This window comes from Osmia bicornis, unplaced genomic scaffold (genome assembly GCF_907164935.1).
Source record: "Osmia bicornis bicornis unplaced genomic scaffold, iOsmBic2.1, whole genome shotgun sequence".
NCBI lineage: Eukaryota > Metazoa > Arthropoda > Insecta > Hymenoptera > Megachilidae > Osmia > Osmia bicornis.
The window spans coordinates 7,174-29,526 of NW_025791362.1; the positions used below are offsets into that span (position 1 = coordinate 7,174).

Consider the following 22,353-nt stretch of genomic DNA (forward strand, 5'->3'; position numbering starts at 1 on the left):
GCCCGGATTGTTGAGGAGCATCGGAGGACGGCGGATGGGACCTGGGTGACGGTGATTGGCCGCCGCGCTAAAGCTGCGGAGAAGAAGGCGGTAGCGGCCAAGGCCCCTCCCTCCCAGGGCTCCAAGGTGGTTGCCCAGAAGGGGCAGAAGAGAGGGGCGGCACCGGCGGTCAAGAGGCAAGGGGCCCAATCTGCCAGGCAGAAGGCCCCCCGCCCTCCTCGTACAGCGGCGGTCACCATCAACCTAGCTCCCGAGGCTAAGGTCTCATACGCCGAGGCCATGCTCATGGCCCGGGAGCGGGTCAAGTTGGAGGAGCTGGGCATCACGGCGTTGATGCCCAGAAGAGCTCGGACCGGTGGCTTGGACCTCGAGATACCTGGCGAGGACAGGACGGACAAAGCGGCCAAGTTAACTGACCGACTCCGCCAGGTGTTTAGCGGCATTGAGGTCAGGGTTACCCGCCTCATAAAATGGGCGAGGTAAGGGTGACCGGTCTCGACGACTCGGTCACCCCGGTGGAGGTGCCGGCCGCGTTGGCCGCGGCGGGGGGTTGCTCCGCTGAAGATGTAAAAATGGGGGAGATTCGCACCTCCCCCCAAAGGATGGGGACTGTCTGAGCGAAATGCCGTCTAGCGGCACTCGCGAAGTTATCCGTCTCTGGGAGGGTTCTGGTCGGGTGGTCCTCGGCCAGAATACAGGCGCTGCCACCGCGGCCATTGCAGTGCTATCGCTGCCTGGAAAGAGGGCATGTTAGGCAGCGATGCACTTGCGAAGCTGATAGGTCCGACCGCTGCTATGCGTGCGGAGAGTCGGGCCACGTGGCCAGCAAATGTAGCGCCACCCCGCGGTGCCCCCTCTGTGCGGACCTGGGGCGGCCCGCGGGGCATCGATTGGGGGCGAAAGGTTGTGTGCCCTCCTCCTCCCAGAGGAAGAAGAAGAGTGCCGTTGAAGGGGCAGGGACAGCCCCCTCCCAGGCAACAAGGACCAAGCCTGCGGAGTTAAATAAGGCAAGAGAAATCCCCCTGCCAAGTCGGCGAGCAAAAATGCCGCGGAGGCGGCTCGTAAGGCCTAGGTATGGGGCCCAAGGGCCCTATACTTCAGGCCAACTTGAACCACTCGGCCAGGGATCATGGCTTTTTGTTCCAAACCCTGGCCGAGTGGAAGGCTGGGTTGGCGGTGACCGCGGAGCCGTACCGAGTCCTCGACAGACCAGATTGGTTCGGGGACGAGGACGGCTCCGTGGCGATAATTGGCACCACAGTACCCCCACACTCCGCCCTACTGGAACGGGGCCGGGGGTTCGTCGGCGTACTGTGGGGTGAAATAGCGGTGGTGGGGCTCTATGCCCCGCCCAGGTGGCCTCTCGCGCAATATGAATAGTACCTGAACCGGGTGGGGGACTTTGTCTCCCGTTGTTCCCCTTGGCCAGTGCTAGTCTTCGGGGACTTTAATGCCCATGCGTCACTTTGGGGCTCCCCGCGGACAGACGCGAGAGGCAGGGCGGTCGTAAATTGGGCGGAGGGGCTAGGACTCCACCTGCTCAATGTGGGGTCCGTTAGCACCTGCGTGCGTGCCTAGGGGGAGTCTATAGTCGATCTGTCTTTTGCGACTCCCCTGGCCGCGCGTATGGTGCAGAGATGGAGAGTGGTGAAGGAGGCGGTCACACTTAGTGACCATCTATACATCCGCCTCGACCTCACCACCACCGCCCGCCACCCCTGTGGACCACCACCGCTACGGTGGGCGCTGAAGAGGATGGACGAGGACGTGCTGATGGCTGCAGCCCTCGCTCTGGCCTGGCTGCCAACACCTGCCGGGCCGGTCACGGACATTGGGGAGGAGGTAGATTGGTTCCGAGGAGCCATGAAGGCGGTGTGCGATGCTGCCATGCCCCGGGCCAAGAACCTCCCCAGGCGGGCCGCCTACTAGTGGACGGGCGAATCTGAGATGAGATTGTCTCGCAGCCCGTCGCCAGTGGCAAAGGGCCAGCAGAAGAAGGACATTCCGCGACCCAGCGAGGGAGGAGGATCTGTACGGGCAGTACCGAGTTTTGGAAACTGCCCCGCAAACGGCCATCAAGGAGTCTCAATCCCGGGCATGGGACGAGCTCCTAGGCTCTCTTCAGAAGGACCCATGGGGGCGCCCATACAAAATGGTGATGGGCAAGCTCAGGCCCTGGGCGCCCCCGTCACGCAGAGCCTTGATCCCCAGTTTTTTGGGCGGATAGTCGACACTTTGTTCCCACGAGAGAGGGAACACACCCGCCACCCGCCGGACCACGAGGCAGTGGTTTGGTCCGACGAACTGGGGGTCACGGAGGAGGAGCTGGCCGGGACGATTAAACGGATGGGGGCCCGAAACACTGCTCCGGACCCCGACGGCGTCCCCGGCCGTGTCTGGGTGAAAGCTCTACGCGTCCTCGGTCCGAGACTGAGACGCCTCTTCAGCGCCTGCATTAAGGAAGGTGTATTTCCACAACAGTGGAAGACGGGGCGGCTAATCCTCATCCGCAAGGATGGGCGACCCGCCGACAGTCCCTCGGCCTACCGGCCCGTCGTGCTGTTGGACGAGGTGGGGAAGTTCTTCGAGCGGATTCTGGTATCCCGCCTCGTCCAGCACTTGTCCCAGGAGGGTCCCGACTTGGCCGAGTCGCAATATGGCTTCAGGCGGGGGCGCAGCACTATCGACGCAATCCAGTCGATGCGCTCCCGCTGCGACTCGGCCACGTCCCGCGGCAGGGTGGCGTTGGGCGTTAGTCTAGACATCGTCAACGCCTTCAACACCCTGCCTCACGTGACGATAAGGGGGGCGCTGATACGCCATAAGGCGCCCCCCTTCATGAGGAGGATCGTCGGCGACTATCTCCAGCACAGAAAGATAGTGTACAGGGGCCGGGATGGCCAGATGCACGAGAGGGACGTGGACTGTGGCGTACCCCAGGGTTCTGCGAAAGGTCCCACACTTTGGGACCTGGGGTACGACCCGGTCTTGCGGGTCGAGCGCCCGACCGGTGTGAGCCTCACGTGCTTCGCAGATGATACGCACGTTTTGGCCGTCGGTCGGGGGTGGAAAAGGACTAGCCGCCTCGCCGAGATTGGCGTCGCTGCCGTTGTCGCGGAAATCCGGCGGCTGGGGCTTCAGCTAGCTCCCCACAGAACCGAGGCGATGTGATTTTACACGCCTCGGCGTGGGGTTGCGCCACGGCAGAGAGCCCTGGGTCGGAGGCAACGCGAGCTCGTCGAGAGCGGCGCCACCGCCCAGTGCGTAGCCGGGGCGGTGCTTCAGTGCTCAAGAAATGGAGGGACCGCGGCCACGGAAGGCTCACGTTTAAGACCACACAAGTGCTCACCGGACACAACTATTTCGGTGAGTTCCTGCACTGGATCCGGGCGAAGGGGACGGCAGCGTGCCATCACTGCGGGCATGGGCGGGACACCGCGCAACATACCCTGGAGCACTGTCCAGCGTTTGCGCGGGCCCGTCACGCCCTGCGGTGCGAAGTTGGTGGTGATCTCTCGCCGGCGGCACTTGTCAAAGAGATGCTCGCCGGCGAGAATCAGTGGAGGGCGATGACCGTCTCGCAGTAATCGGTCACCGCCCTGAAGGAGGAAGCGGAGCGGGGTCGGGACAGAACCGACCCCATCCGCAGAAGAAGGAGGGGGCGTCGTCGGGGGAGACCCCCTGACGGCGTCACCTGAGGGAGATGGGGCGGTGGGCCGCAAAGATGCTACATACGAGGCCCACCGCCCCCAACGGGGAGAAGAGGATGCTGGGAGCACCCTCTCCCCCTGAAGAGGAGTTTTGTGGGGGGACACCAGTCACCCCCCGGAAGAGGAGCACCGGGGAGGGACGAACGCCTCACCCCCAACACCGATCGCGCGGCCCCGCGAGGCTTATGCGTGGCCCCCGATGGCGGCGGAGTTTGGCACGTAGGGGGAGGGCCAAAGCTTGACCCTCCCCTGAGCAAGGCGGCGTCAACGCGCCATGCGTGTTGTGTCCCGGTGTTGTTCGTCAAAGGTCCCGGGGCCCTTCCCAACCCAGCGTAGGCCACCGTGGGGGTTTTAGCCGGTAAAACTCCGGCACTACCCTCGGCTCCTCCCCAGGGGGCTGGGGGCGTCTTTCGAAGATTTCCTCCACGTAAGAAAAAAAAATGTCAGGGTTAGGTTCCACGGACCTACTTGGTTATGCAGGATAGGCGGGGAGGTGATACTCCGACGTGGCGCGTCCCCAGGTGGCGGATAGGAGAATGCTCGCCATGCACTTTTCGGAGTGCATGGAGGGTAGGAGCGATAGCTCCCGCGGACCAAACACCAAGGGAAGGAAAGCCCATTAAAACCTCCCCTGTCACTGGGGGATAGAATACAGACACGGTAACCCCTGCCTGTCGTACAAGGCGACTGAAAGGGCGGCGATCGCTGTCGCTGGAATGGCCCCAATGAGGACTTGGGGCGATGCCGGCGGGATCCTTGGGTTACGGCCTTTGGACTCTGGAAGGGACTACCATGCCGGTAAGGTCCAGGGCTGAGAGGCGATGAAGGTTGCAGCGGCATCGTTGAGTTCTCCAGGGGCCAGGCTGCGTGGCAGTCTGGTGCGGGTCGCGATCCCGGAGTGCCCTAGCAATTATACCGTAATCCAGTGGTCACGTTTCGCTGGAACGGGAGGCTTGCCTTAACCGGCCGGCCTGCGAGGATGACAACCTCTTCAAAAATCCCTAGCCCCAAGCTGCGGCACGCGGTGAGGAGGGTGCCCCTGGAGTTAGCACCAGGGTGTATCTGCCTTACCCAGGTAAGGCGGCTCTGCCTGGGCGGACCTAGGATCCGACCTACTCGTGGGACGAATATGGAAAATTCTACAAGCCTAAAACAAAACTCAGGACGGGACGAAACAATGACAAACCAAGCAAGGAACCTGACACGGTCAGGACGGCGAGGGATGAGGAGACGACGCAGCCGGGGCCCAGGAGGCCCGTGGCTCCCGCTCGGGCCAGAAGGGCGCGATCTGAGTCGGCGGGATCCTCCAGAGGTAGCAGCGCTTCCTCTGCCGCCTCTGACAGGGGATTCTGGCGACCGCCGGGGGACAGCGAGGAGGAGTCGGATGGGTCGGTAATCTCGGTGCCGCCCACGACCCCCCGCACCTCGGCAGCGGCAAAGAGGGGACGCCCCCGTACATCGGGGGATTACGTAGCCCTTGCCGCGAAGAAGGAGGAATTCCTGTGCCTACAGCAGGAGGAACTGGAGCTCCAGGCCACAAGGGTATTGCTGGACGTCGACGCGGCCTCCCGCCAGCCAAGCCGATCGTCCTTGCCGCTAAGGGAGGCAGAGGACATTGCGCGGGAGGTGCGCCACCTCCCCTCGCCAGACCTTGTGGCGCGCGCCATGGAGGGCGCCGCAAAGGTCGAGCAGGTCGCGGGGTGCTCCAAAAGCCTGAAGGGCACGTGTGTCAGTGCCCTCAGGGAGGCATCCCGCGACGTGGAGGCGGCCGTGGGCGAGCTGGGGCTGAGGGCCCAACGGCACCGCGATGATCACGAGGTGGAGGAGCTCAGGGCCCAACTGAAGCTCCGTGACGCCACAATAGCGTCCAAAGGCGAGGAGATCACGACGCTGCGGCGGGAGCTGGAGGCGCTGCGCGAGAGGGTCGCGGCGGAAGAAGCCCCGCCCCCCTCAGTCACCAGGAAGGCGTCACGGCCGGCGTCCCCGCTGGAGCAGGAGGCCCGGCCGAAGAGGAGTTGTCGCAGGGCAACCACGTTGCAGGAGACGGAGGACCCTGCTCCGATGAGTTCAACGTCGCGCGCCGCGACTGCGGGGGGATGGGCAGTGGACGACACCATAGTGCGCGGGGCCCCGGCAGCCGCGGGGGCGGGGCGTCGGGGACGGCCGCGCTCATAGATGGCATCGTTGCCCTCGTCGCGCGGAGCGTGGCCGACCTCAGGCGGGAGCTCGTCGGGGAGCTGGCTCCGCTCCGACCCCTGGCGGGCGTCGCCGGGGGCCCCCCTCCTGCCACCGCTGGACGGCAGGGGGAGGGGCAGAGGCAGCACCGCGGGGATCCCACGATATCTGGGGAACTGCGCAGCCCCAGAAAAAGGGTTCGGGGGCGGCTGGGACTTTCGCCCCTTCTCGCCCTGCTGCCTCCTCCGGCTCGTTCGTCGCCGACAGGATGGCCAAAATCCAGGAAGACCACCGCCAGGAGACCGAGGCATGGTCCAAGGTCGTCTTCAGACCGTGTTTCGTGGGTTGGAGGAGGTCAGAGTGGCGTGCCCGGTCAAGATGGGCGAGGTTCGCCTGATCGGGCTCGACGACTCCGTTACCCGTGAGGAGGTGGCAGCGGCGGTGGCAACCGAGGCGCCTGCACCGCGGATGAGGTTAAGGTGGGGGAGATTCGCCTCCCACCCTGTGGCCTGGGGAGGGTCTGGGTGAGGTGCCCCCTCACCGCAGCCAATAAGGTGGTCGACGCGGGGAGGCTGAGTGTCGGCTGGTCCTCAGCACGGGTCGAGGCCCTGGCGGCTCGCCCCCTGCAGTGCTACCGCTGCCTGGAGACTGGACATGTCAGGCAGCGGTGTCCCTGCGGGGTCGATCGCTCGGATCGCTGCTTTAACTGCGGCGATGCGGACCGTCGGGCCAGCGGCTGCACGGACCCTCCGCGGTGCCCCCTGTGCACCGATTCAGGGCGGCCCGCGGGGCACAGGATGGGGATCAGAGGATGCCCGTCGGTCTCCTCGAAGAAAGGGCGGAAGAAGTCCGCGAAGACGACGGCGCGCGCGAGGTAGTCCCCGGCTGCACCGCCCACTGGGGTAGCGGGCCCCAGCAACGCAGCGGCAGCTGTGGAGGCAGCGGTGGAGCCGGCGCGCAATGGGGCCTAAGGGTCCTTTCCTGCAGGCCAACATCAACCACTCGGCCGGGGCGCAAGACCTTTTGCTACAAACCCTGGCCGAGTGGCAGATTGAGGTTGCGGTGGTGTCGGAGCCGTACCGCGTACCGGACCGACCCAACTGGTTCGGCGACGCGGCGGACTCCGTCGCCATCGTCCTGGGGGGTCGACACGTCCCCCCGCCCGCCGATGTCTTAGCACGGGGGCGGGGTTTCGTGGCCGTTGGCTGGGGGGACGTAGGAGTGGTGGGCGTGTACGCGCCGCCCAGCTGGTCCCTGGAGCGGTTCGGGGGGTTCCTGGACCGGGTGGAGAGCGTTGTGGTTAGCTCCCACACCCGGCCGACGTTGGTCCTCGGGGATTTCAACTCCAAGGCCGAAGCCTGGGGGTCCCCGAGGACCGACGCGAGAGGAGGGGCGGTACTGCTCTGGGCGGCTGGCGCGGGGCTCCTGCTCCTGAACAGGGGCTCCGCCAGCACCTGCGTTAGTGCTCAGGGGGAATCCATTGTGGATCTGGGCTGGGCGTCCCCTGTGGCCGATCGCATGGTGCAAAATTGGAAGGTGGCGGCGAGGGAGACGCTGAGTGATCATCTATACATCACCTTCGGCTACTCCCTCCCCGCCGCCCCCCGGCCGGCGCGTGGCCCGCCACTGCGTCGCTGGGTGCTGAGGAGGCTGGACAAGGACATGCTGATGGCCGCAGCCCTTGCTGTGGCCTGGCCAGCTCTTCCGGCCGGGCCGGTCGCGGACGTTGAGGGGGAGGCCAATGCGACACCGCCATGCCCCGGGCCCCGCGCCTGCCCCCCCGGAGGGCGGTGTACTGGTGGTCGGGCGACATTGCGGATCTCCGATCCGAGTGTCAGCACGCCCGGCGCCAGTGGCAGCGCGCCCGAAGGGCTCGAGTCCGCGACCCGGCGAGGGAGGATCTGCTGAGGGGCACATACCAGGTCTTCGTGGTAGCCCTGAGGCAGGCCATCAGGGACGCGAAATCCCGGGCGTGGGAGGAGCTCCAGGGCTCTCTGGACGAGGACAGGTGGGGGCAACCTTACCGGATGGTCATGGGCAAGCTCCGCGCACGGGCGCCCCCGGTCTCGGAGAGCCTGGACCCCCAGCTGCTGAAGCGGGCTAATAGACACCCTCTTCCCCCGTTCCGGGGGATGTCGAACGCCCGCGCCACCAGCAAGGACCGGCGGAGCCCGTCGCCTGGTCCGCCGACCTGGGGGTCACAGAGGAGGAGCTGGACGATGCCGTCAGAAGGCTCGGGGCCAAGAACACCGCCCCGGGCCCGGACGGCATCCCCGGCCGCGCCTGGGTTATCGCGTCCGGCGTCCTGGGTCCAAAGCTGTGTCGCCTCTTCAGCGCCGCGTTAGAACAGGAGTTGTTCCCCTCGATATGGAAGGAGGGGCGGCTGGTCCTCCTCCCAAAGGACGGACGGCCTGCGGATTCTCCCTCTGCGTACCGGCCCATTGTGCTGTTGGACGAGGTGGGAAAGCTCTTCGGGCGTGTCATCGCAAACAGCCTCGTCCACCACCTGTCGAGCGTTGGCCCCGATCTGGCCGACATCCAGTTCGGGTTTCGCGAGTTCATTGACGCTATTCAGCGGGTGCGCCACCTCGCCGAGTCGGCCACGTCCCGGGGTGGGGTGGCGCTGGGCGTCTCCTTGGACGTTACAAACGCGTTCAACACCCTGCCCCATGGGACAATACGGGGGGCGCTGGTTCACCACAACGTCCCCCCGTATCTGCAGAGGATCATCGGGGCCTTCCTGGATGGCAGGTGGATACAGTGGGGCGGGGCGGTACGCAGCACTGGAGGGAGGTCGACCGCGGAGTGCCCCAGGGGTCCAAACTGGTCCTCCCCTTATGGAACGTGGGGTACAACGAGGCGCTGCGGGTGAACCTCCCGCCCGGGGTGTGGGCCACGGTTTTCGCGGATGATTTCTTCCTGCTGCCCACCGGGCGGGACTGGTTGAGGACCTGCCGCCGTGCCGAGGTGGGGGTCGCCATCATGCGAAGAGTGATACGGGGGCTGGTTCTGGCGCTGGCTCCTCACAAGACCGAGGCCATGTGGTTCTTCGAGCCTCGGCGTGGGGTAGCCCCTCCGGCCCAGCTCTGGCTCGAGGTCGACGGGTGCCAGATCGTGATCGGCCGTGGTCTTCGATACCTCGGCCTGTATCTCGACAGCCACTGGCGGTTCGATGTTCACTTCGACCGCCTGGCTCCCCGATTGGAACAGGTGGCGACCAATCTTGGCCGCCTGTTGCCAAGAGGGTTGCCATTGTGAGGGTTCGCCGCCTATACGTGGGAATCGTCCGGTCCATAGCCCTATACGGGGCTCTGATATGGACCGGCAATCTGGCGGTCAGCAGGCACAGCTGCACTCTGCTGCGGCGGATGGAGCGCCGGCTGGTCATCAGGATCGTACGGGGCTACTGTACGATCTCCTACGAGGGGGCGATGGTCCTGGCGGGTCTCATCCCACTCCGGTACCAGGCGGAGGTCGAATTCAGTACGTACTGGTATTCGCGAGCCCTCCGCCGGGCCGGGGATGATCCGCCGGGGCCGACGGCCGAAGAACATCGGAGCCAGGCCCGGCTGGTGGCGGCGGTCCTGCCGGTGATATCGGAGTGCCGGGACCGTGGCCACGGTAGCCTGTCGTTCCGGGTCACGCAGGTGCTCTCCGGACACGGGGTGTTCGGGGAGTTCCTGTGCCGGAGGGAAAGGGAGTGGTCCCCCCGGTGTTGTCTCTGCGGAGCGGTGCGGGACACCGCACAGCACACGCTGGCGGAGTGCCCAGTGTTTGCGGTGGCCCGCCACGCCCTGACGGTGGAGATCGAGGAGGACCTCTCGCCAGCAGGCGTCGTGAGACAGATGCTTGCCGGCGAGACAGAGTGGAGGGCCGTGACATCCTATTGCGTGGAGGTCATGGCCTTCAAGAGAGGTCCGAGCGGGATCGAGAAAGAAACGATCTCGATCGGAGAGGACGCGGACGTAGGCCGCGACGCCGGTGGCACCCGCCGCCGTAAGGGTTACGGCGCGACGGATGCGGGATAGGGTAGCCCGAATTATCGGTGGGGTGGTTTTTGTGGGGGTGGGAGGGGTCGCGGTGTACCCTCCCGCCCCGGACGAAATGAGCCCGGACCCCGGTCGGATTCGGGGACGGGCGGATTGGGACCCCACTCTCAATCGGGGGCCCGTTTCTGTCCGCCTCGGGGAGGCCGGGTAACTCCGGGCGGAGAGTGGCGTTTTCCCTCCCACGTTGGGAGTTGCGCTGGCCCCCGCAGGGGGAGCAGCGGAGCCGAGGGAATCCTCCTGGAGGGTGGCCGGCCACGGCTCACTGCAACCCACAGGGGGACGACTCGGCGGGCCGCAGGCGCCCTGTTTAGGCGCCATTGCACGCGGACCCGGGGTGTAGCCGGCACCGGAAACCGGCGGAGCGAAGGACAGCGCCCGACGTTCTTCGTGGGCGGGCGGGGGGTTGCTCCTCCCCGTAGCCTGTGAGGAGATCGAGGCGCGGGGACTGCAGGCGGTACGGGCTGGGGGCTCCGGCCGCCATTGCACGCAGTTCCCCTGCGATGGAGCCGGCACCGGGTGCGACCCCTGGTGCCGGCTGGGGCAGTTGTTACTCCCCCGGTGAGGGGCGCTTTCAGCGCACGGCGGGCGAGGCTCCGGAGTTTATAGTAATCAGGTCCCGGAGCCTCTGCCATACGCCAGAGGAGGTCGCCGTGGGGTTTTAGTTAGTAGGATTCTGACACTCCCCCGCTGTCCTCCCCCAGGGGCGCGGAGGTCCTATGCAAGATTTCCCCACGAAAAAAAAGGTTAGGGTTAGGAGTTCAGTGCGGGACGTCGTGGGAGTCGGACGTGCGGTGGAGTCGCTCCCGGAGTGAAGTTGGAAAAAAGGGTTATAAAGTGAAGGAAATAAATTAAAACGCAACTAACTACATGTTTTTTGTGTATAGTTTATTTATTAAATAGACAATTATCGTGCGGACAAGGAAAGGGCCGGAGGAAACGAGTTACTCCCCCAACATAGAGAATCTTCGGAAGGGTTACAACAAACGAATACAGAAATCACGATGGCACTTTACACAAGCAGTTGAACATAAATAGAATTGTTGAAACCAAATAATATGACGAACAACAAACGAAAGGAAGTCAAACACGGACGCGGATAGTCATGGAACTCAGTATAAAATAAAGATAAATTGACAGGTGTAATGGCGGAGTCGGTTACGAACACGAACACAAAACTGAAAGCAGTTTAAAAAATACACAAACGAAAAAGCCCGATGTGATGAAACCAAACAGTATGACGAAGAACAAACGGTGGGAGGTTAAACGCTGACACGGATTGACACGAAATTATTAATAAAATAAAGAAGAAATGATAGTTGTAATGGCGGAGGTAAAGCGAGCACGTGGCGTAACAAACGACGACAACTTGAAAATGCACAAACAACAAATCCTGGGATACCCAAGGTTCCCCACAAAACACCTGGCAAGTTAGACTATACTGATAAAACACAGAAGCCACAAGGTAAGTCGAAAATACTATTAAATTAATAAAATAGTAGACAAGATGAAACACGAACAGACTAGCACAGGAAGGAACACGATAAAGAAGGAAGTGGTGGCGCAAATGTGCCTAGTAGAAGCATATAGAATGCGCAGATGAAGACCAGTGAAGTAGCTAGGCTCACGGGTACCTGCCGCAGTGAGGAAAATAAAAAAGGGATAGATAGACTGTTAGGAGCTATTAGAGGTGTAATGTCGCGAAGTTCTCCCTCTCACTGAGTTCTCCGCGTACTTTTGTATGATTTAAACTACGTTGTTAGCTAGGTAGAGGTTCTTACTTACCTTTCGCTGGGCGAGGATACCTGTAGAAATAAGTCGTCCTGGTGGATATAGACAGTAGAGTAGACGTTTAATTGAAGTTCACACACTTCAATTTGTGTAAACTTCAATTTTTATTGGTATTTCGTACAGTTCTTAACTTGCGCGTGTTTTACAATTGACGAGTTGCTCTGTCGGGTCTCTGGGTCCCGTAGCAGAGTCGTATTTTGCGGATTTTGTACGCGTGTTAGAATAAAATCCGGATTCGCGTTAACGGACTGGCCGATTCTGAACGAGTTTCACGGAAGTGATCAGATCGCGATGACTTGAGTCTGCACTAAATTTGATCTGATATGAGTTCTGTACTATAGTTGGTCTGTTTCGGGCGGTTTGGTCTCGTTATTATATATTGATTAATGAGGTCGACTTTTGATTTGGCAATTCGGGTGAACCACCTTGTCCGGATCGTCAGCGTTCTCGCCGTACGACGACCCGGCTGAGTTGCTCACTCAGAATTTTTGCGGAGCGATGAATTTGGATGGTGCAATAGAAGTTCAAAGAATTTGTATCGCGAAATGTAAGTTTAAAGAATCTGTATAGCGAAATATAAGTTTAAAGAATTTAGGTCGCGAAATAGCGGCTTAAAGAGTTTGGGTGGCGAAATAGAAATTTTAAAGAATGCGTCACAGGACGTGACACCTGGCCGCCTAGATTGTTGCATATCGGTACGATATCAACAAATAAATCTGGAAAGAAAATTTTCTTTAAGCGATTGTGTTATCCAAATTCATAGTTTGCGGTTTTATGAGTTAGATGAGTTTTACAATTTTAAGGTGAGTGTAATTACAATATTTTTTTGTTGGTGTGAATTTGTTGCGCTGGGTAAAAATTTTTTTTTTTGCTAATATTTTTTTGCGTTTGCGAATTGGTATGTTACAAAGAGTAAATGGTTTTCGGATGACCATTTACTTCCCTCCCCGCTGAGGTTGAGGCGGTAGGGATGCGTAGCGGAACTACATATAGTGCGTGTACTGAATAATATTGTAGACCGACACTTCTGGGCTTCTTTATTAACTTTTAAATTCAATGTTTCTAAAATGAAATTGGTAATTCTTAGATCCTCTATTGTGGCTGGTATGCGCTGAGACAGCGGTGTTTTGCATGCGCTGGTTCCGAGTATTATTGAGCGCTTCATCGGTTAATGTCCTGTGTTTTACTTGGAAATTTTGTGCACCTGGTGGGGTAATTGATATATATATCCGTTCGATCGGATAGTATCGTCACTTGAACGAAAAAAAATTAAAGTTTCTGCTTGTATTATTTAAACGAACGAAAATGTACGCAAGGTACTTACGAGGTGATCGCGTGCTGGATCTATCACAGCCGCGCAGGGATCTATTTGTCGCCTGGGTGAGTGGTGTTCTGTTTTTTTTTTCTTTTTCTTTTTTTTATTATTATTATTATTATTATCATTTGCTTTGTCTGTTTCTTTAGCGTACCGATGGCCGGTTCATTACTTGCCCGAGGGTGGTGGATGTTGCTTATAGGCAGGCTGTACGGCGATTCCACCGGGAGTTCAGGGAATATCTGGAGGCCCTATGGTCGTGGGATGAGGATAGAATCCTCAACATTGCCCCCTTGTTTGACCTGGAGTGAAGTTTCATAAAAAAAAGATTTCACTCGCATATGTTTGTTCTCTTTTTATTTTTTTCCTTTGAATAAACTTTCATTTTTTTAATCTTATTTTTGGTCCGTGTATTTTTATTTCATAAGTCCTTCACTTCCTTTCCCTTTCCAATCGTGTTTTTAATTAACCTTTATTGTGAGATTTTTATTGTATGTTACTACTTTGTGAATTTTGTTCCTTTTCATTTTTTTTTTGAATAAATTTTTATTTTGTTTAAAGTTCGCGTGTGTTTATTTATGCGTATTCCTTGCGTTCCCCTTTGCGTTGTGTTTATTTAGTTTCATGCTTCTAGCGTAAAAACCTGTATTCTTTCTTGTTTTATTGGTAGTGGTGGTTTAATTTCGGGTGGTTTGACTGTAGGTGCTCTGAGTGCAGGTGGTCGTTGTGGGATAGGCGGTGATATCCCCCATTTTAGGCTGTTTGGTTGCTCTATCTTTATTTCGTTCAATTCGATGTCTTCGTTTTTCGTTATGCGTTTTGATCTTGGGAGCCTTTTGATGTTTTTATTGTTCTTTAATGTTACCAATAAGTATGTAATTGAACTAAAGATGGCTGCCAATAGGTGTAGGGACCAGCCATATAATGTATGCAGTGTGTATCCTCTTATAATTGTGTCAATTATTAGCTTGCAGATATGAATGATTATAAGGATCATTATTACTGCAGAGCTAATTGAACCGAAGTTGATGAATTTTTCCATGAATTTATTCCACGTATTTTCTGCGATGTGGGATAGCGTGTTTTCCGTAAAAAGATTGTTGATTAGTCCTCCTTGTACGCTTTCTTCTCCTAGCATGCCCCTCGCTATTGTATTCAGCAAGGCTGATTTTTCTAAGGGGAACATGATGTGTTGTTGGAGTTCTTGGAGGTCTTCTTGTGAATAAATTCCGCTTGATGCTAGTGAATTTATTTCTTTGTATTCCCAGGAAATGTTTGTGTTAGGTTTTAGAATTCCTGGATTTTGCGCTTGTCTTGGTGTTGGTGTTAGTGCTATCCAATTGTTGTTTATTTTGTAATATTGTGGAATGATTGTGTTACATTCTATCTGAGTTCCTGACTTTATTAATATGTGTGTTTTCGGTGTCAGGAATCGTGTTTGGTTTCCTGAGGTTACTGGTAATTGCGTATAGCATTTATCTGTGTGGAGTAATTGCACTTCTTTTGGTGTGCATTTTATGATGTGTACCACCTCTCCTGCAATCCTAGCAATATATCCCGGTTTTTCCATTAAATTGTACGCAAATTCGTCTGGTGAAATAGAGGCTATGGATAGAGAATTGTAGATTGTTTTTCTTTCTAGTTTGCATTTTTCACTTAAAATATCTAAATATAAATTTTGTATTTGAGCCCTGAAGTGTTTTTCTACATATACGAATTTTGAATTAGTGTAAGTGAGAATGTCTAAATTTAGTATTTCTTTTGATGGCTGTGCGTCGTTATCGAATAGTATGTTATTTTGTGATCTTTCGTATATAATTAATATTGGGTGTTCAGTTTTTGTTAATATTCTGTTGCAGGTTTCGATGTTTCCTTTCGCTGCTAGCGCGAATGAGATGTCGGTTGTTTCTATTGTGTATAATGTTTCGCGATTTTTAGCTGTTAGTTTTGTTACCGGACCTCGGTATAATACGTCGAATTTAGTTTTAAGACAATCTTCTCTCGGTAGCGCTGACCAGAAGGTATGTCCGCCTTCCATGTCAATACAGTGTTCATCCGAAAATTTACAAATTGTTCCTGATGCTAAACGTAATTTATCATTATTAAGGCTAACTTGCGCGGTGTATTCTATTAATGTAATTTTTATAAGACCTTGTACATATACTTTATTCCATGTTCCGTAGCTATCGGAATAGGACGCTCCTGTACACGAGCTTTCTATTGCATTTCCTGCTAGACTTATTCCTACGGATTTCGTTGAGTTTACTTTTAAATTCGCGATTGTGTGAAAATTACAGTTTTCATGGCTTATGTCTAGAAGGTATTCTTGTATCGCGTTTTCTACTGGTACTAAGTGGCTGAACATTCCGCATCGGAAGATTGTGCGTTGGATCTCTATTTTGCATTGTATGATTGGAGCCGTTCTGAATTCCGCTAATTGTAGGAGTCGTATTGTTGTGTTGGTTATGCTAACGTCTGCATGGTGGAAGTCGCATTCTCCGGTGTCCAGTAAAGAGTATGTCGATACGATCGGGTTCGTTGCGCCGCAATCAAACCCGATTATTGCTTGGCTAATTTTGAATGTGCTGATATAAATTAATAGAATTAACTTCATTGTCGGCTCTTTTCCTAGAAAGAAGGCTTATGTTATTTCCTGTGCTGCTGAATGCTTAATTTGTTCGCGTGAACTGTTTTTGGCTTTCCTTTGTAATTGATTGTTATATTATTGTTATCACCTATTTTTAGTATTTCGTATGGCCCTAAATACCAATCTTTTTCTAATTTTCCCGGTTTAGGTTCTTTGAGTAACCATACTTTGTCTCCGATTTTAAACTCTACTGGTTTAATGAATCTATCGTAGTATTCTTTTGATTTCATTTTTGAGTCTATTAGATTTCTCGCGTGCCATAGTAGCTATGTCTCTCATGTTTTTTATTAGGTTTTCCAGATAATCGTTATGTGTAGGTAACTGTTCTGATTTCTTTAGAGGTTCGGTCGAAGGTAGCCTAGCTGGGTAAGCGAAAACCAGTTCATGCGGTGTGAAATTGTGACCGGAATGAATGCTTGTGTTATAGTTGAATTGTGCTAGCTCTAGAAGTTCATCCCATTCACATTTTTTTGTTGAAAAATTTTTTAAATATTCGCAAAGTGGATGATGTGCTCTTTCTAATGATCCGTTTGATTGAGGTGAAAAAGATGTTGTTTCGATTTTTAAGAATTTAAATCTTTTTGCAACTTGTTTCATAATTTTACTAGTGAAATTTGTTCCTCTATCAGTGAGTACTATTTTAGGTGAGCCAAAAGTGCATATAAATTTTTTTACAAAAGCATCTGCGACTGATTCTGCTGTTTCATCTTTTAAAGGTACTGCTACTAAAAATTTTGATAATTGGTCTTTGTTCGGGATTAAGCGCGCGCCAATTTAAATTAGGCAAAGTTATGCCAAACGCCGAAAAACCTTCGGCGTTGTCAGCGCGCTTACGATTATAAAAACCGCGACGCGGCGACGATCAGCCTATTCTGTTTCGCTATTCACCAGAGCAAACAGGTATTCCAAAGTATTCAGAACACGCGACTAATTCGCTCAACGTACTTCGACTGAAAGTACATTTATATAAACCGTTTGCCTTACTAATTAAAGGCTTTACAGTGTGAAGTGACTTAACACTATTTTTTTTTTGTTGATTAAATTATATTACGTACGTTAAAAGTGTCTATTAACATTATTAAACTCCTTCCTTCCTTACGCAAATTACCGGTCTTTTGCCCAGAAGAAAAATTTATTCTCTGCGCGCAACAAATGGTCCTTCGAGCCGGATTGTAAGGAAATAAAGGAAGTGCAGTGCCGCATAAAAACAATTAAAGCAGTGTGGTGAACATTAAAATCGCGAAAGTGCAAAAATTTAAGCCGGATTAAATCGGCAGAACAAAGGATTTTGCACGTGTCGTTCGAACTCAACCGACATCGCGACCTCCGCCGATAAACATCGGAGGACGTTCACGCGTTTCGTTCCGCGAAAACAGTGACGTGTTCGTTAAAGTTCACCTTGCGGTTAAAGTACGTTTATTTTTCAAAATCGTAATATAACAATATCATGGATCCGTTAATCCGTGAAAACAAAGTGCACGCACGTTTAATAAGTAATGCACTCAGCAATTTTAAAAAACTGGGGAAGGCTAATCACACCCCTGCTGTGATTCGCGGACGTCTCTCTTTGCTGAAGGACTACTGGAACAAATTCCAAGCCACGCACATCCAGATTGAGGTTGCTGCAACTGAGGAGGAGACCAGGACAAATTCCTACTTCTCCGAGGACATCTTCGGCAATACGGAAGCGGCCTTCCTCTCTGCCCTCGACGCTCTGACGGCAGCTTTACCTGCGGACAACGAAGCAGCAAGTAACCCTTGTAACATAAGCTCCGTTTCTTGTCATCGCGAATCCGCGCCGTCTGTCAAACTCCCACGCATTGAATTGCCTAAATTCTCCGGGGATTATACAGAGTGGGAAAACTTTAGAGATCTCTTTCACGCGTTAGTGGGTTCAAATGAGTCGTTATCCGACGTGCAAAAGTTGCACTATTTAAAAGCAAGTTTGACCGGTGCAGCGTCTCTTTTGTTAAAAAATGTTTCCACTTCCGCGGCGAATTACGAAGCTGCGTGGAGGTTGTTGACAGACAGATACGCGAACGAACGCGCGCTCATAAATGCTCATTTAAAAATGTTATTCGACTCACCCCCGATCGGATCTGCCGTTTTAAACGATCTAAGAAGCTTACGTGATAGATCTCGCGCCGCTTTAACGGCATTAAAAAATTTATCGCGTCCGGTCGAATACTGGGACGATGTGCTCATTTTTCATTTTGTCCGTAAGCTGGATAAAGAGTCCCATCGGGAGTGGGAGATGCGTATGGGCGAAGACGAGTTGTATCCATCCCTCGCTGACTGGGATGCGTTTATAAATGTACGTATTCGCACCTTAGAATCGTTGGCGTCTTCGCGCGGTGAAGAAAACAGCTCCTGTAAAGGTAAAACAGGGCCAATTAAAACGGTTAAAGCTCATTTAAATACGTCTGAAACGCAATGTATTGCGTGCGGATCTGATCACGCGTTGTTCCGATGTGACGTGTTTCGCGGACAATCAGTCGAGCAGCGTTTGTCTCTCGCGCGCGAACACCGGCATTGTTTCAATTGTTTGCAAAAGGGTCATTTTCCGGCGGCCTGCTCTAGCAAACGTCGTTGTTCTATCTGCAAAGGGCGGCACCACACCCTCTTGCATTCTGAACGTAAACCCGCGATAAATCAAACGGGGAATAAAAGTCGCGAATCGACTAATAACGCGGCATCACAAAGAATTCAAAATTCGAGCACGGCAACGCACACCGATGATAACACGGATGACACTTCAGTGTCAGAGCCGGTAAACACGCATTGCGGTTCCGCGTGTCGCGAAAAAGGAGTTGTTCTCGCTACTGCGTGGGTCAAAGTCGGCACTCCTGGAGGTCGACACGCTATAATTCGCGCGTTAATCGATCCCGGTTCGCAAGGTACCTTTATTCGCGAATCGGTTACTCACGCGTTGCGCGCTCCTCGCCAACACGCACACGCATCCGTTACGGGTATCGGAGCCGGCACAACGGCAACAGTACGATCGTCTGCAAATATATTATTGCAGCCGTGCCAGGGTAAAGGGCCTGTGATTCCTTTACGCGCGTTTATACTTAAAAAACTGACGAACTACCGTACTAAGTCGGTGTGTCAGTCCGACAAATGGACGCATTTACGCGATCTCGAGTGGGCCGACCCACTCTCTAACAATGATGCTCCCATCGAACTTATTATCGGGGCAGATTATTACGGCGCGATTCTACTCGAAGGGCTTCGTAAAGGCTCTCGAACCGAACCGGTCGCGCAAAATACGATTTTGGATGGGTGTTGACTGGTCCCATTCCGTCTACTGATTCCCAAACAGTGCAAGTGCATGTGCACTACGGCGACGTTGACGCCGAAATTAACGACACTTTAAAAAAGTTTTGGGAGGTAGAAGCGCCTCCGCTCGTTACTTTTCTCTCCGAAGCAGATAAAAAATGCGAGGAGCATTTTCGCAGCACTCACTCGCGTCAACCAGATGGTAGATACACGGCGAGATTGCCCTTCAAATCAGAACCGCCCATTGATATCGGGTCTTCTAGAAACTTCGCGGTCGCTTATTTTTACAAATTAGAGAAACGACTTGCCCGTGATCCGGAACAAGCCTCTGCGTACCACGCGTTTCTCGAAGAGTATTTGAAGTTAGGACACATGCGGGAGGTCAGTGAATCAGAAACGACTTCCAAGCAAACCGTGTATCTGTCACATCATCCGGTCATTCGGCAAGAGAGTAGCACGACGCGCTTGAGAGTGGTTTTCAACGCCTCGATGCCTACGTCAAACGGGTCTACATTAAATGATCATTTACTGGTCGGGCCTAAATTGCAAGCCGATATTACGGCAATTATTTTGCGCTGGCGTACGCATCGGTTTGTTTTCGCGGCTGATATCGCGAAAATGTTTCGTCAGATTTGGATCGATGCTTGGGACACCGCGTATCAAAGGATCGTCTGGCGACCGAACTCAGATGAAGCGCTCAAAACTTACGAGTTACTTACCGTCACTTATGGTACGGCGCCAGCTCCCTTTCTCGCTAATCGCGTAATTAAGCAGCTCGCTTTGGACGAAGGAACTAATTTCCCGTTGGCTGTCCCAATCTTAAATGACTGCATTTACGTGGACGATGCACTTTTCGGGGCGGATGATCGCGTACTGGCGCTCCAATTACGTCAGCAGGTGACGGAACTGCTGCAAAACGGGGGTTTCCATTTAAGAAAATGGGCAAGTAATTGTCCACAACTATTAACAGGCATTCCTGATGATGAACACGAGCTGGCCGCTAGCCGCTCATTTCAAGGATTCTGAAGGGTTAAAAATGCTTGGCCTTCTTTGGCAACCTAACACGGACGAATTCCGGTTTAAATTAAAAATCGATCTCGCGAATACGGCTAATCCGACTAAGCGAGTCATTTTATCTACCGTAGCGAAAATCTTCGATCCGTTGGGTTGGATCGCTCCAGTCGTAATCGTAGCCAAGATTTTATTCAAAAGCTATGGGTGGCCAAGCTTGATTGGGACGACCCGTTACCACTGGAGTTGACCAAACAATGGCGCGAATATGCAACGGAATTTAACGCATTACCGAACGTTTTCATACCGCGATGGGTCGGGATCGGTAATGATTCCCTGCATTACGAAATTCACGGCTTTGCAGATGCCTCTCAAGACGCGTATGCAGCAGTAATTTATTTACGCGTAACCAACGTCGCGAATGAGACCACGGTACATATATTGCTTTCTAAGACTAAAGTAGCTCCATTGAAGCCACTCACAATTCCGCGTCTCGAGCTATGCGCTTGCCTAATAATGACGCGTTTGATCGAACACGTGCAAATTACATTAAAACTTAATAATTGCACGGTGTACTGCTGGACCGATTCCACAGTATCACTCGCGTGGATAAATAAGCAACCGAGCGAACTAAAAACATTTACTGCGCATCGGGTCGCAGAAATTCAAAATCGCGTGCCTAACGCTATTTGGCGACACGTACCTTCGGGTCATAATCCCGCTGACTGCGCCTCTCGTGGTCTATCGGTGTCACAGCTGCTTCAACATACCCTTTGGTGGCACGGCCCTTCCTGGCTTATACAAGCTCCTAATGAGTGGCCAGAAAGTAAGCCTACGGTCCCGAAGGAAGCTGAAGCAGAAGTTAAAATTAATATCATCATGTTACACGTTCAATCGGAGACGGAATGGGATCTGCCAATGCGCACATCTTCATGGCGAAAACTTTTACGCATCACCGCGTACGTTTTCCGATTTACCTCGCGAAATAAAGGGAATCGCTATTCAGACACGGTTATTACCGCGGCTGAGATCCTCGCGGCGCGTAAATTCTGGATCACGTACGTCCAGACTCGGCATTATCGACGGGAAATAGCGGCTATGCTTAAGGGCGAATCCCTGTTAAAATCTAACCCGTTACTTCGGCTTAATCCGTTTCTTGGCGAAGATGGTACTGTCCGTGTTGGCGGGCGGTTGCGCAACTCGGAACTTCCGCAACGCTTTCCGATAATATTACCGGTGCATCGAATCACCGAACTCATCATCGCTGATTGTCACGAGAACACGTTACATGGGGGCACGCAGTTAATGTTAAATGTTTTACGGCAAACGTTTTGGATCGTCAACGCGCGACGGCTAGTTAAAGGCCACATTCACAAATGCGTCACGTGCGTGCGTTGGCGGGCGGTCACCGCAAGTCAACAAATGAGCGACTTACCTGCGGTGAGAGTCACTCCATCTCGAGCGTTCGTCCATTGCGGCCTGGATTACGCAGGACCGTTCTCCGCTCTCGCGTATCGTGGACGTGGGCAAAGGGCGCAAAAGGTTTACATCGCTCTTTTTGTTTGTTTGGCGACTCGCGCTATCCACCTCGAATTGGTGCGCGACTACTCCACTTCAGCGTTTCTAGCAGCATTTGAACGCTTCACGTCTCGCCGCGGATTGCCTACGAATTTATATAGCGATAATGGGACTAATTTCCAAGGCGCTAATAAAGAATTAATGAACGCATTTAAACAAGTAACGGCAGACACTCACCTTCGTTCGCGTTTAGCTGCCGATTATATCACGTGGCACTTTATTCCGCCGGCAGCTCCTCATTTTGGAGGAATCTGGGAGGCAGGGGTCAAAAGCGTTAAGACCCATCTGCGACGCATGCTCGGCGATCGTACGCCTACTTGCGAGGAACTAACTACGCTCCTCTGCCGCATCGAGGCATGTTTAAATTCACGTCCTTTGGCTCCTTTAAACGATGACCTCGAGTCATGTGAGGCCCTCACTCCTGGTCACTTTCTCGTGGGCGCAGCATTAAAATCTGTTCCGGTGCTATCAGTACTGGAAATTAACGAGAATCCCTTATCGAGATGGCAACTCGTTCAACAGCTCACGGAAAAGTTCTGGAAAGCATGGGCTAACGATTACTTACACACATTACAGGCGCGATCGAAGTGGTGTAAGTCGCGTCCCCAACCTCAAAATCGGGGACTTAGTTCTACTCAAGAGCTCGACGCTTCCCCCGGCGAAATGGGAACTAGGTCGGGTGACCGAATGTCATCCTGGTAAAGACGGCCTCATTCGTGTAGTCACCGTAAAGACTGCACATTTGCAATATGTACGTCCGATCGCTAGGTTATGTAAGTTACCGATTAGCCATTAAGATTT

The 22,353-nt window shown here is 53.8% G+C and overlaps 1 long non-coding RNA gene across 3 annotated transcripts; it reads right to left on the reverse strand.

Moving 5' to 3' along the window:
• Positions 1-17,864: 17,864 nt before the first annotated feature.
• Positions 17,865-21,990, reverse strand: LOC123989067. 3 transcript variants are annotated; one of them, XR_006830423.1, is made up of 5 exons: positions 21,730-21,990; positions 21,410-21,637; positions 20,678-20,824; positions 19,683-19,869; positions 17,865-18,054 (listed from the first exon to the last, which is right to left on the reverse strand). It is a non-coding gene; the product is annotated as an uncharacterized LOC123989067 (long non-coding RNA). The 3 variants fall into 3 exon arrangements; XR_006830422.1 differs by having other exon boundaries at positions 19,683-19,872; XR_006830424.1 differs by lacking the exon at positions 19,683-19,869.
• Between the last annotated feature and the right edge of the window lie 363 nt (positions 21,991-22,353).